We start from the raw sequence: 16,366 nt of genomic DNA, 5'->3' as shown, positions 1-16,366 counted from the left end.
AACATTCACCGAGTCATTACAATAGACAATAAATAAAAAAAGTCTTAAAAAAAAAAAAATTATTCAAAAAACAGTTCAGACCTATGAAGATCTCCAAAGATCGTCTGAGATCGTCATAGATCTTCGGTGATATAGTCAAAATGGTTATCGTTGGAGACACTGAAATATAATAAAACTGGATAGCTATTCTTGTATTAATTTCTGTTTAATTTTTAGCTTTATTTGTATCTTTTTCAATGGTTTCCATCGAACGACTATATCGCTATATCGTTTCCATGTTATCCCATGTAGGTGGGATAATTAAGTCAAGAATAGCTATCCTGCAGTCCAAGGATGCATTCCTTTAATAAAAAATTTTTTTTCGCTCTGCAATTTCGCCCTGTAATACCGACTAAAAACTAGAAACAGAAACAACGACAAAAGTGATAGAATCTATGTAATTCTCCAGCCTTTGAACATTTACGATAATATTCTGTGCAACCTATGTGACAATAACAAGCAATTACAACGAGAAAATTCTCTTTTTATTTCAGTTTGACATAAATATTGAACAGTCATTTAGATAATTTTTCCAATAATTGGAAGCCAAAAAAAATAATGTCATGTGCTAGTACTGCCACTACAAGAAACAGCTTTTTCCTATAAAATTTTGGTCGGTATTACAGGGCGAAATTGTAGAGGTGGGCGAATAGCAGTCGAATCGAATCGAATAATAATATTCGATATTCGAATAATAATATTCGATAATCGAATTATCCGATGTTCGAATAGTCGAATAGCAACGAATAATTTGAACTATTCGAACTATTCGAATAGTTCGAATAGTTAAATAGTAATTCAAAAATATTCAATTAATAGTCATTTAATAATATTGAATTAATAATAATAATAATAATAATAATAATAATATCAAATTAATAGTAATTCAATAATATTAAATTATTAATTATATTAACAAATTAAATTTTTTTTCAATTTATATTTAAGTTTAAGCAATATATAAAAAATTATATCAAATACAAAAAATTCTTATAAGTTTTTCTTATATAAAGAGCATTCTATTGGTGGTTTCCTTTGACTAAAAAATTATGGCTCTATCGAAAGCTCTAATTGGTTAATTTATTTAAATAATATTATTGGTTGCTCAACATTGTTGAGCAGCTTGTTTTTATTTCAAAGAATAGATAGATAAATTCGGAAAATTAAATTATCTAATATTATTATTTTTGATTATTCAATAGTTAATAATAAATTATTATTTGTTTTTATTATTATTATTAATAATATATATATTTTTCATTTGTGAATAATTTATCTTCATTAAAATATCCAGTTGAGATATATATTTAAGTTATATTCATTATTATTATATTTTTCAAATAAATAACAATAATTCAATAAATAATTTTAAAATAAAAAAATATATAATGTTGAAAGAAAAAAAATTAACTCATATATAAGCATATTTACATTACATTATTTTCCCATTAAATATCTATATTTCAATACCTTTGTTTAATCTATAATTAATACTGCTAATATTTAATTTTTTATTATTTTGTGATTTTTTAAATATTTTTATATATTCTCGAGAATATGTAAATATTTTATATATAAAAAATACAAATCTATAAAAAATAAAAACCAAAATTACTGTGTAAGAAAAATTAAATTATTCAAGCTATTCGAAAACCGAATAATTGAGGGTCTGGATGCACGTCGAGCGCTGAAAGTCTTAGCAGCAGTTGCTGTGGGTGGCTTAAGAAAAATTAAAATGAAAATTAAAAAAAAAATACAGTTTCAAATTAAAAATAATGTTTTTCAAATTTATATGATATAGTTATTTATTGAAAAAATCGAGTTTTGAAAAAATTTTTTTTGTAGCACTTCTTTAAAAGTAATAAATGACTCGAAATTTGACTGTAGCTTCATTATGCCGATTGAACAGTATAATAAAAAAACTCATTTATTCATAAAGTTTAATTTTATTATATGATTATTTAATGTCGAGAAAGTGGCATTATCGGAGTTTAAATTGAGTAACTTGTCGTGGCAATTGTTGAGCAGTATTTTTTTAAATTTTCAGATATTTTTATTAATTATTTACTGAGTTATTAATTTAACAACAAATTGCGCGTATACTGTTTGTATTTATATCGATATACAAACGCGCGAACATACGCGTTCGCGAGAGAGGGGGCTGACGATCACGCATACATAGCCCTAACGGCAGCTCGCTATTTTTTGTTAATAACTCAGTAAATAATTATTAAAAATATCTGAAAATTTGTAAAAAACTTCTTGATATACTGCTCAACAATATTGCCACTGACAAGTTACTCAATTTTTAAATTTCTCCGACTCTTTTTTCATTCAAAGTTAGACAAATTGAATTTTTCCTCGACATTGAATAATCATATAATAAAAATTAAACAATATGAATAAATGATTTTTTTATTATACTGTTGCAATCGGTAGCTTATAATGAAGCTACAGTCAAAATTTCAAGTCGATTTATTACTTTTTAAAGAAGTTGTCTCGAGTTATATGATTAAAAAAAAGTATTTTTTTCAAAAAAAAAAATTTCGTTTTTATTTTTTATCTCGTAAACTAATTATCATATAAAAAAGTTTATTTGGAGAAAAATATGTACTTTTTAATTTTATCGACGACTGTATTTTTTTTTTTTTTAATTTTTTAATTTTAATTTTTCTTATTTTCCACCCACAGCAACATAGCATTTTCTTGACTTCGAGCGCTCGACGTGTTATTGCATCCAGACCCTCAATTCGATTCGAATTCGAATCAAATATATTCGATTCGATTCGATACGAATTATTCGAAATTTCGAATATTCGCCCACCTCTACGAAATTGCAGAGCGAAAAAAAAATTTTTATTAAAAGAATGCACCCCAATTCACAGTACCCGTATTCACAGGGCAAATTTCATACAATTTAGGGCTTTTTTTTGCCACTGATGGCGCTTATAAAGATTTTTTTTTTATAGATTTACATATAAAAGCTCTACAAGCGCCACCGGTGGATACAAAAAGCCCTAAATTGTAATGCCCTGTGAATACGGGTGCAGGGCAAAATAAATTTTACACTTTAGGGCTTGTTTTTTCCGATGGCGGCGCTTGAAGAACTTCTTGTCAAACCTCTATGCTGAATGTAATTCATTACTAGAGAGCTGATTTTTTTTGTGTTACGTTGGACTTCACATCGATCATATGTATAATATATGATTATGAGTTATGACATATGTATGTCTATTGTGAATAATTGGAGTGATTAGAGCCATACCGATTCAAGCTCGAAAATAAAATTTGGAAAAAATGATGAAATAGTATAAGAGAGAGCAATATTAATATAAACTTCGAAAAAAAACTTGTTTTGGTAACCTATCATTATTAATATATTTATTAATTTTTTTTCTTTTGTACAAAGACAAATTATAATTTGCTTAATTGCAATATTTTGAAAATTGTAAGTTCTCTAAAATAATTTAAATAAAGTTCTCTCATCTAACGTACGTATCAAATGGATTGGATACTTTACTAATCATATTATTTCTTCCCATATTATAAATACGTAATATTCTATGTTTATCTTCTTCTTCTTGTTCTTCTACATTATTCAAGTGGGCTCCAACAATAGCAAACACATGATAAACCAAGTACAATGACAGATTAAGCACACCTTTGTTGTTTATAAATGGTCGTACATGGTGTACATATATGATCGATGTGAACTCCAACGTAACACAGAAAAAATGAGCTCTCTAGTCATGAATTACAGTTAGCATAGAGGTTTGACAAGAAGTTTTTCAAGCGCCGCTATCGGAAAAAAAGGCCCTAAAGTGTAAAATTTATTTTGCCCTGTGAATTGGACTGCTGGAAGCTGAACTTCTATGCTTAGCCAACGCACGGGAGTGTCACTTGGGGAGCGTTCGATAGCTGGCCGAGGCCAAAAATCTAGCCAATTTTTTGTTATGGTGGATTTTATATTTTTGTAGTGGTAGTACCGCTGAGTTTGAATTCAAAAATTAAGCAATATTTGTCTGACTGAATATTTCTTTGACTCATAAATGGTAAGTGAATATTATTATCTAAATTATTTAATAAGTTCTTTAATTTATTGTTGATGTGAAATTTTATTAAGATAACACCCTAAACATTGTAGAACTTGTCGAAAACAATCCCACCTAATTTATGAGGTTATGTTAGCAATTTTTTCTTGTTTTAAAGTATAAATCAATTTATTTTTTTCATCTTTATAAGTATAAAAAAATTTAAACTACTAAATTATTACTAATAATAAATAGTAATGACGATTATTTATTGAGTCATATAATTTAATAATTAATGTATGTAACAGGAATAAATTTATCTTTATTACTTTCTTTTTAATCTATCTTTTTGGTGTATTTTTTTTTATTATTTATTATAATAATTTTTTGACAAAATGACACTAAGATAGCTTGCAGTTCAACTGCTTGTCACATACCATATAAATTCTAATTAAAAAAAATATTTTTACCGATATTGTTGTGCACATACATAATAATACCTCTTTATTGTTCATGACAAAAATATTACCTTTTATATTTTATCTATCAATGTATGTAACAGCAATAAATACATTTAAAAAAACAACAATTTTTACCTAAAAATATCAAATGTATTACACATAATTATACCTGGCCGTATACTTATCACAACAATTTTATCTTCAATATTTTATACCAATCAGTCTCAAGTTTAACAGTCTGAGATAAAGATGATATATAAGAGTATTTGTTATTATTTTTTATATAAAGCTAGAGCTAAATATCCATTTTCAATAACAACATTGCCATCAACATCATTTGATACAATAATGTGGTCCAAGAATAACAATGAATAACAACAAGATCGACCAGCAAAAAAAAAAACTTGTATTTTTTGAAACTGGTTATTTTTATAGAAAGTTTTCAATTCATCAAGTTTCGGGGTGTCCTTTTTTTCCAGACTTATTTTGTACACCGAGAATATTGTACACACGGAAACTGTACACTATGCAATTGTACACACAAAAACTGTACACATTTAAATTGTACTCATTAAAAGAATGTACACATTAGAATCTTACACATCTCAGAGGTCACCATTATATGTATTCAGTAAAATTGTACACATAAAAATTGTACACATGTTATCTGAACGCCATACCCGAGTTTACCCAAACATCGTGAGTGTCAAAAAAATAATCAGTAAAACAGATTGTAGTTAGTTCATGAAAACTCTTGAAGATGTCTATATCTGTTTGATATATAAATATGACTATTAAAATAAAAATTATATAGCTATATACTTATTTTAATAATGAAAAAACAAAAAAAAAAAAATTATAATTTTTGTTACGGTGTAATTACACTCAACTTTCATCTTCAAATATTCATAAATCATTGAACATTTAAATATTTAACTAATAAAAAAACAATTTACATGCATTATTTTGTAAAAAAAAAAAAGGTGTAAATAGTTGTTTTTTTTCTTTTATTATATGTTATAGAATAAAAAAAATAAATCTATGATAATTTTTATAATTGAATACAAATGTGATCATAAAAAAAAACTGAGGTAAGTTTAATATTTTTTATTTACGAACCCTAGCGGAACTGGCAAGACCGCTTTTGTCGCCAGAGCGATAGAAAAACCAGAGGAAAGCCAGAGATGATAAAAACAGAATATTCACGATGTCAAACGTAAATTTGGGCTTTATATGGATATAATATTTGAATTATTATATTATTTAGCTTATTTTTAGCAATAATATTTATGTAAAGAGATGAATATAAGTAGAACAAGTAATGTAAAAGTTGACAGATTTTGACGTTTTGAGGTCGACTTGAATAGACTAAACACAAAAATCCCTAACGTAGGTCAATAGTAAATCCAGACCTTTTTCATCGTAAAACCAGACTATTGACCAGACTACCAGAATTTTAATGATTTTTGGAGACTTTTTTATTGTTAAAATTAATTTTTCGCGTGAGAAAAAAAAAAAACACATAAATCTGTGGCAATACAAAAGCCAGAGGAAAGCCAGACTTGTCAAAAAAACATTTATTTATAACAATATCACTAATTATTAATAAACAATATTAAATTGATGAATTTTAATGATTTTTAGAGACTTTTTTATTGATAATTTATCCTTATTATTAATAATTAGTGATATTGTTATAAATAAATGTTTTTTTGACAACCCGGGAAAAAAGGTTTATATACATACTTATATATATAATATATATATATATTAGGCTGATTTGATTTTTTTAATTTCAAAGACACTCTCGGAATATCTTCGGTATTTCAAAAAAATGACCCAGTCAAAATTTGAGCCCAAAAAAAAATTTTGTAGAGGGTGCTGTCCTCAAATTTAGTTTTTCCATTTAAATAACATAAGAAAGTAACAACAATTCCAAATAATCTAACTTGCCGCTTCGAATTCAAATTTAACGATATTTAGACTAATGTTTTCTAAGAGAACGCAAAAAAATACATATATTTTAGTTATCAAAAACTACAATTTACTATGAATAAGGTGGTTCTAAGTATCGAAATTGAAAAAAATTGAAATTGAAGTTTTTTTTAATTTTTTTTTTTACATACTATGGAATAACTCATACAATTCTTTACTCAAATAGCTTATATATTAAACTTATTTTGTAGGTTTTTAAAAGATCCATCTGTTAGTTATTTTATATTTGTTTCTTTCATATTTTATAATAGGAATCAAGTTGAAATTGTAAAAAAAAAAGTTAAATTATTTAAAAAAAAATTTTTAGTAACGGATTCGTTCTATTGAAAATTGAAAATTTTCAAAACTCCGGCGAGAGCTTGTGTGGTTCCTCTCGATTATAACAAATTCATTATAGTTTCATTTTTTAAATAATTTTAAATTATATAATTGAATGTTTTTTGTATTTTTTGTGCTGACGTGACCTGCTAAATTACGTACATCCTAAATAAAATTACAGATGAAAAAAATTTGAGGTTATACTTCATGTAATTAATGATTTTATTAGATTCGTTTAAGAAATAAATCAACACAAATATAAAAATAATAGATCGTTCAATTTACTCTTTTTTAACCAAACAAGTATTTTCCTTTGGAACGATTCTGTTCAATGTTGTTTGTAAATAATCGAATTTTTACTCGATTTTTTTTTAATTAGGCTTATTTTTTAAATGAAATAATTGTCTATCTTGACAATTTATTTCAATTTTTCCTGCCTCGGCTTTTTTTAGATAATGAATGTCAAAGTTGACAACTTTCATACACGAGAATAGCGCCAAATATGCTAAATTTGCACACAATAATTTGCCGTCGGTGAGTCGTGGTAATGGCTGACTTATCGCGGTGAATTTAAACAAAATAATGTCCCTATGGTTTTACCGTGGGACATAACAATAATTAAAAACACATAATTATTTTCATTTTCTTTTATTTTCGTCAAACGAGAAACAACAATTCATCCATTGTTGAGCAATAAATACATTATTATTATGATAATTTGTTTGGAATAATAATTTTGGTGCGAGATATAAGTATTAGCTAACAAGTAACTAAAACAGAATGACTGACCTACTGCGCCTATTGTTAGTATATTTTGTTCCTAAGATTTATCTACGACATCAAAAGGACCAATTTTTCAATACACATACACAGACAGATCTTACTCTTCAATATTGTAAAAAATATATCACAATTTAATCAAGCAAAATTTACCTACGGAAATGCACAAGTCACGTCCTAAGTCACATCGAAAATCATTATTTTATCAGGTAAAATGTGCATTTTTAGAGGTAAATTTTGCTTGATCAATTTGTATTTTGTAATGAACCTATCGTGAATTCATGATACTTTAAAATATCCACCACAGGTTCAAATACCAAAATGTTAAGACTGGTTGCCGGCTCAGTTCTGGTAGGTGGTACAGGGTTCTCCAGTTAATAAAATAATGCAAATCAATTAAAATTACAGCGTTTATTAATGACAGTCAATTACTCAGAATACTCGTTTTCAACGAAAAATAACCCATCCAGTACGTTAAATTAGGCAGCTTATACAATTTTCAATTATTCGATTATATTATATAATTATGACATTTAATTATTCCAATAGTATGACTCGCTATTACCCAATTTAATAACCCAATTCAAATATACCAATTATCAAATTATATTATTCAATTATCCCAATAATAGTTAATTTTATCCCAATTATTTTGCTCGTGGTTTCGTGGTCTTTGTGAATCCCCGCGAAGTCCGCGCCCAAGATCCCGTATCCTTGTGAGTCCCCGCAGTATACGCGTCCAAGATCTCACTTCTAATCTGGTTAATTCTGTCCCCTTAATCACTCATACTCCGTTTCTGGTAGTACTTGTGATAAGTTGTAGACAGTCCGTTGCCGGTACTACAACACTTTCTCTCATACACACGAATTGGAACTATATAGTGGGGGGTGAGTAATCCACGGATGAGTTACTGGGCTTACCACGCTTACCACTTATTGCCGTTCTGGGGGTTCTCTATTACGCCACCGTTCCCGGTTGTCATAGAGCTAAAAAAACCAGAGCGTTTAATCCGTACCAAAAAAAGCCAACTTCTACTCGTCGCACGCTGCGACTGTGAAAAAGCCAAACGGTGCGTAGCCCCCTGGCGTCAGACACCTGAACTATAAATTCTTATATAATAAAATATATACATTTTTATTATTATTATTATATTAATTTATATTTTACACCCTTGTGACACCGTCACAATTTAGAAAATAAAAAAGTAAGATTTATACTATAAAAAATTTTGAAATTAACTAAAAAAATCGTAAAGCTTACCGAATTAAATCGTATTTTAGTTTTACAGTTTTTTCGGGTAAAAGTTGCCATTGAAATTCGTAACGAAAATAAATAAATAAAAATAAATTGCAGGTATTTCATTTGTTGAATAATATAAAGTCTGAGGACCGTGGACTTTACCTTGGACATTTATTCATTTTACAAATAATAACATGTAATTTATTTATTAAATAAATGAAAAACACCAAGGACAGGTAGCTAAGGAAAAAGATGAAGCTAAGAAATTAGTGTGGCCAAAAATATTGACATTTTTATTTATTTAATAGATAAAATATATGTAATTTATGTGTTAAAAATAAAAATGTCCAAGGAAAAGCAGTAGCTGGGGGAAAGATAAAGCTAATAAATTGATGTTGCCAAAAAAATTATGAGGTAAGCAACATCAATTTCTTAGCTACATCTTTTCCTTGGACATTTTTATTTTTATAAAAGAAATTTACATGTATTGTATTTATCAAATAAATAAAAATATCAAAGACAAGCAGTAGTTAAGGGAAAGATGTAGCAAAGGAATTAATGTTGCTTACGATATAATTTTTCTGTCTACATAAATTCTTTACCTTTATCTTTTCCTCAGCTACTGCTTTTACTCGGACATTTTCATTTAATCCTTATATAAAAAGGACAGTTGTCATCGATCTTCCGAATATTTGATTGGTTATTTTGTTTTCTCTGTGATTCTCATGTCATTTTTCATTCTGTATTTATCTATTGTTAATAAAATAAATGAACAAATTTTCTTTCTCAGTCACTTTTCTACAATTTTTTTTTCTTTTCGTCGTTAAGGTAATCAATAAATTTATTTGTTTCTTTATTCATTTATATATTTTGAAATCAAGATTTGACAGATCGCTTTAATAAAAATTAGTCTTTAAATTATAATAATTGTTTTTATTGATAATTAAAGATACTGATCAGTATATAATATTATCAATACGATTACTATGATGAAAAAATCAATAGGTTTATGTACAAAAAAATAAAAGTATATAAGGCTAGATCCACGTGAAATTCAAGTCCAAAAATCGAATTCACTTGAAATATTTTTTTTATTGTTCTAGAGCGAAAAATATTGAATACGTATTTTTTTTTTTTTTTTTTTTCCAAAAAATTTTGACTTGTGATTTTTTTTAGTTTTGGTTTTTAAGAATTTTTTAAGAAATGTACTAACTTTTGCATACTTTTTACTCAAAAACTATTGACCTCATTGAAAAAATTATAGAGACAAAAAAGTTTAACTTTTATTTATAGTTTACAAAAAAAAACTTTGAAAAATTGTTTAAACAATTTTTCCACCATTATTTGTTAAATAAACAATTGAAATCGATTTTTCTTAAACTTGGACCCAATTTTTTTTTTTTTTTATCAATAAATTATCCTTAAAATATAAAAATTTTTTAGCAAATTATAGGTTTAGCATTTTCATAACTTTTCGAGATACAAATAAATAATGAGTGAAAAACACGGTCCTGTCTGCCGCTCGACTATATATAGATATACACTTCCATGAGAGACAGCGCGCCTGCGTGCCGCTTATCTATATATAGGTATACACTTTCATAAGAGATAGCGCGTGAACCGTGTTTTTCACTCTTTATTTATTTGTATCTCGAAAAGTATATATACCTATAATTTGCTCAAAAATTTCTTATATTTTAAGGATTATTTATTGATGAAAAAAAAAAAAAAAATTGGGTCCAAGTTTAAGAAAAATCGATTTCAATTGTTTATTTAACAAATAATGGTGGAAAAATTGTTTAAACAATTTTTCAAAGTTTTTTTTTGTAAACTATAAATAAAAGTTAAACTTTTTTGTCTCTATGATTTTTTCAATGATGTCAATAGTTTTTGAGTAAAAAGTATGCAAAAGTTGGTACATTTCTTAAAAAATCCTTAAAAACCAAAACTAAAAAAAATCACAAGTCAAAATTTTTTGGAAAAAAAAAAAAAAAAAAAATACGTATTCAATATTTTTTGCTCTAGAACAATAAAAAAATATTTCAAGTAAAGTCAATTTTTGGACTTAAAATTCACGTGGATCTAGCCATATGTATATTAGACCTTTTCATTTAAAAAAAATTTTTTTTTTTTTATTACTCCCACCCACTCAAATTGTTGTTTTTTATAAAACTAAGTATCTCACATACTTTACTACACATTTTTTTTTCGAATTTTTTTTAGTAGTGACCAGCGACAATTTCTATTTTGCATCTAAATAATATACGTTTGTAAGGCATATATCGGTAAAATTTCAATAACTCTATCAGTTTTATAGGTAAACACTTCATATTGGATTTATTTCGAAGCTCATTAAACATGCTTCAAACAAAAGTTAAAAAAAAAAAATTTCAATAATGACGTAATTGTTTATTTATTAAATTCCTATACTTATAGATTTTTTCATCTTGTTTTAAATTGAATAAAAATAGAATTTAGCATTATATTATATAAAAAATAAATTCTAATCTTACAAATACATTTTCAATCAATATTTAGTTATTTATTTATATATGAAAAGGGCGTAAGTCATATGGAATAAATCAAAAATCTTCGTCATCAATTAATTATATTTATTTACACAAAAAAAACGAATATAAACATTTAAAAAAAAATAACTAAAATAGAAAACATAATTTATATTTTTCATTCAGCGAAAAAATTTATAAAAACCACAATTTATCAGAAGGATCAACTGATAAAAGTGTTTTTTTGTCTGTCTTTTGGAATTTGAAAATTTTTTATAATGCATTTGATTGACTTGTAGAATAAATTGTAATTGTTCTTCTGATTGAGTCAAGCATTGATTCATTCTTTCTACCAAGCTAATTCCTCTTTAAGCAATGTCATTTACTACCTGTAAACTTGATAATATGGTTTAGCATGTTTGTAATTTCTTATTATTTTTCCATTCATCAGGAACCAAATCGATAAAATCATACATCAAACCAAGTTGCTCAAAAAGTTTAATTGATTTTTTAGATGCAAAATAACTCAAGTCTTTAGACATTAATTCTTTGCAATTATTTTTATCAATTATAAATCTTTTTAAGTATTTACTAACAATGTCTCGATTCGTCATTGCTATCACCATTTTTTTTTTTACCTCAGACGTTACGTTATCATCGGAAAGAGCCAAAGCAATAAGATCTTCAGAGCAGTACCACAAATGCCTTATCATCTTAATTCGTACTTTTTCAGATATTTGTTTATTTATTTTTTCAAAACCTATTATATTTTTAATCAATTGCAAATCATTGTTCGGTGCCTGAATAGCTAATGGAGCTGTAAACCATGATTTCATATAAAATTTTATTATAAAAATACATGTCGAACGAATATGTATTTCTTCATCATGATTTAATTTGAACTGATTTTTAAACATAAATATTTTTAAACAGTAAATTCCTTTAGCCATAAATCTTGCATGATGCATTGCTCCTAGAACTTTGAACGCAACACCACGTGGTGGAATGCTTCCTAAAAAAATATAGGCCAATGCTAGCAATTCACGATAATCTCCCCGTGGTTGATTATCAATTTAAATAGAATTGTAATGTCCTGCGGTAGGCGCACCAATTTTTTTTATTTTTATGTTTAAACCTTTTTATCTTATTACATATTCAGGGTATATTTCGATACCCCGAGCTCCATCTTACGCAATATAATAGTAATATATTTTGGGGAACCAACGACTTGGCCCCCTCAATAATTTTCTTGAGCCGGCACTAATGCCAAGCGGCAATACCGCCAATTTTCTTAATTAATTTAACATATAAATTAGTACAGTGAGTGATATCAACAGAATCGCAAAATTACAAGGATTCTCTTGATACCACTCATGTTATAAAATTTTAATTAGAAATATTTTTAATTACTAATCAAAGATCACGCTTTCGGGCTGATCAATAGAAAAAAAGTAGACTAAGGAAAATAGGAAATGGACCAGGAGAAAACCGAACGTCTCCGAAAGATCCCCACTTTTCTAAGGGTTGATTGAGTCCCAAACTAAATCGATCTAGATTTTACAGATCACTTGGTCTGCAGTCTCTGCACCATAACTAGCTCTTCCAGCTCTAATTAAGTTCTACTTAATCGCCGAAGCTTTATTCTTCTAATAAAGACTTAGAAAATTTGATTATTTTGAGTTTGAAGACTTAGAATATTTTTATTTTTCTGAATTAAAACTTAGAATATTTTTAATTTTCTGAATAAACCTTTAGAAATATTTTATTTTTCTAAATTAAAACTTAGAAAATTTTAATATTTTTAAATTAAAACTTGGGAAATTTTACAATATCTGAATTTTAACTTAGAGGAATTTAATTATTTTTGGATTAAAACTTAGAATATTTTTATTGTAAAATCAGTTGCAAGTTTAATTATTTGATATTTTAATATTTTTAATATTATTAACAATAAATTTAATTAAACTGGTTTTAAATATATTTTAAATTCAATAAAATAATTGATTAATTGAAGATTTAAATTGTGTACTACGCGAGTGCTTTACTTTTACGATTAATACTGTTGTCCATCATCAATCCACTACACATCTTTAAGTATCCATTGTAATCAAAGCGAAACCAAGGTCGAGGTCCACGTCGTTGTAGCCAGTAATTTTAATTCAACTATCATTGTAAGTACAACTATTAATTTTATATTGAGTGTTTATTTGTGTTTTATATCAGTGTAATTTTAAGTAGAGTCTCGGCGATAATCAAGTGTAGTAATTACGTAAATGTAGAGTCAGTGTTTCATTTATTTTCTTAACAACTAGATTGCTTCTCAATCTAGTTGATGATTCACCGGGTCGCGCAATATTTCATTAACGGGTCGCTTCTTTAATATTTCAAATCACTGACTCCGTAATTCACTTGATGTTTCTCTCTCTATATTATCGACGCGTGGGGCCTTTGTTTTAATGTAGTTTTGCGTATTTTATATTTTTATATTTTTATAATTTTTACGTTGAATTAAGTGTGTTTTTATATGTAATTTTTAATTCAAATCATGGTGTTTCTTATAAATAAAATTGATGCTTTTTCCGAATAATAAATTTCGTGTGTCGTCTCAATTATTTTATTATAAAATTATATTTGTGTTTGTGTTATATTTTTCGTGTCCTTTTCAGGTGTCATTTACCCTTCCTAAATTACGCGTCTATCTGCCCAAACCTACCTATAGTTTGTCTTAAGTGCGCTGGGTGAATTGGGTCAATTAATTACGAATCATGCAGGATTATTTTATAGGGCAAAATAATTATGTCTTGTAAGTAATCCGGCTACGATATTTCAGAATAATAGCCATATTATTGCATAAAGAAATAAATAAATAAATAAATAAATAAATAAATTAATATGTAAATGAATAAATAAAATAATCATGTAATGAGTAACTAATGTAGAATTAAAAGTAATTTGAAATAACGATGTTAATCGATTAAAGTAAATCATTTTTGGCACCTGAAATTGTTTAGTTATGAAACTCATTATTTCATCTTTATCATTGCCTAACATTACAACTATTTTTTTCTCTTTCATACCAGTGTCATACTTTGATTGGTCGATTAGTTTCCATTGTTTTTGAAATTTATTGAATAGAGCCACGTTTTGTCCAGTGTTTCTCGTAGAGTCAATTTCAAATATACTTTTCAAGAGAATTCCTTGGATATGATGACGACAGGGCAAGTAAAGCAACTCTCTTTGTAATTCTTTTTCAATTAACCCAGCTGCTCCATTATATCGTCCTTAAAAATGTAAAATGTACATAAAATCATTTATTTGAACACTAGGAATTCTTTGAACAATATTTGAAACAAAGGATATAATTTTTAGAAAATCACTACTTATTATTATTGTTTAGTGAAATAATTTATTGTATTGAATTTTAATATCTGAAAAATCGTCATTTGAAAATTACAAGTATCTTTCGTTTTTTATTTATTCATTTATTTTTAATATAAAAACAAGTCATAAATTGTTTATCAAACAATAACTTATTTTATTTTCTAGAAATATTTATTAAAATCTAAAATAAAAGTTATTATAAAAATGATTCAAATAGAGTGAAAAGTAAAAGCCACACGTTTATATCATTTCATTGCGTAAACCAACTGTTGGTTGTAATTATAAAGTTCAATTAAATGAAATAAAATAAAATCATTTATTACTCAGAAAATTAAATTTACCAGTATTTGCATTCGTAGTGTCAAAGCACAGTCCTTTAACACGATCCAAGTTCCATGTTTTAAGGACTTCAACAACTGCTTTCGCTTGATTGACACCAGTTCCATTTACAATTTTTGATGCACCTAGTAAACGACTGCGTCCAAAACCAGAAATTGACACTGCGATTCTATCAACTGTCTCATAGCCAACTAAATCTTGTAAGATCTTTCCATCAAAATGAACAATTCAATGAGATGAAAATTGTAGGTTTCTTTTCAATTCAATTGCAAGATTTTCACGGTTTTCAATTCGAGCTCTATGAATCGTACTGGAACTGAGTAAAATATCATCAATGTTGTGTCCTAGACTAATCGCAGTTGCAGCGATTATATATGCCGCATTGTGATCAGAGGTTGATGTCTTGTCTAATGCACTGGCAAGCATTGGTGTCATTAATTTAATTTTTTTTTTTTTGGTACTGCCAATTCAAAGTCTGGTTCAGTTAGTTCATCAAATGAAATATCTTCATTTTTATGTGCTCACTCAAAAAATGAATTGACGCATAGAAGGACGTCGGAGTTAACTTGATGAAACTTAGAAAAAATAAGAAGCCTTGTGGTCTAGTGGTTAAGGCGTTTGCCCGGAAAGCAAAAGACCCGGGTTCGATTCCCGGCGGGGGAACTTCGTTATTTTTTCTAAGTTTCTGGTTTTTTTCAAAAAATGAATTGACGCATAGAAGGACGTCGGAGTTAACTTGATGAAACTTAGAAAAAATAAGAAGCCCTGTAGTCTAGTGGTCAAGGCGTTTGCCCGGAAAGCAAAAGACCCGGGTTCGATTCCCGGCGGGGGAACTTCGTTATTTTTTCTAAGTTTCTGGTTTTTTTCAACCAGAAAAAATCTATTCAGTTTAGTTATTAATTGTTGAATATCTACAATCAATTATTTTTATTATTATTAATATTAAGTTTTTTATAATACACTGTAAAAAAACAGTTAAACCTAAAAACATAATTTCGAGAAAAAACTTTCATACAAAAAAAATTAAAAATGACGATAATATTAAATGAATTTCTAAAAAAGTTGTCGATAAAAAATTTATAATTGAATTTTAAATTGAAAATAAATACTGTATGTTTTTTAAAAGTTTATGTTAGAAATGATTGAGTATCACTATTGCAAATACCTTGTTCTTCGACTACAATATCATTTTCTCCATTAATCAATCCTAAAAAAAAAATATGTAGACACAAATACAGGTTTGACATGGCATCTCAGAACATAAACAGTATTAAT

The 16,366-nt window shown here is 27.0% G+C and overlaps 1 non-coding gene across 1 annotated transcript; it reads left to right on the top strand.

Moving 5' to 3' along the window:
• The first annotated feature begins 15,683 nt into the window (after nt 1–15,683).
• Trnas-gga lies at nt 15,684–15,756 on the top strand. Its single transcript has one exon. It is a non-coding gene; the product is annotated as a tRNA-Ser (tRNA).
• The last annotated feature ends 610 nt before the right edge of the window (nt 15,757–16,366 follow it).

The sequence above is a fragment of the Aphidius gifuensis genome, linkage group LG2 (genome assembly GCF_014905175.1).
Source record: "Aphidius gifuensis isolate YNYX2018 linkage group LG2, ASM1490517v1, whole genome shotgun sequence".
NCBI lineage: Eukaryota > Metazoa > Arthropoda > Insecta > Hymenoptera > Braconidae > Aphidius > Aphidius gifuensis.
Note: the sequence above shows the minus strand (reverse complement) of the source record. Positions and strands in the feature narration are given on the sequence as shown.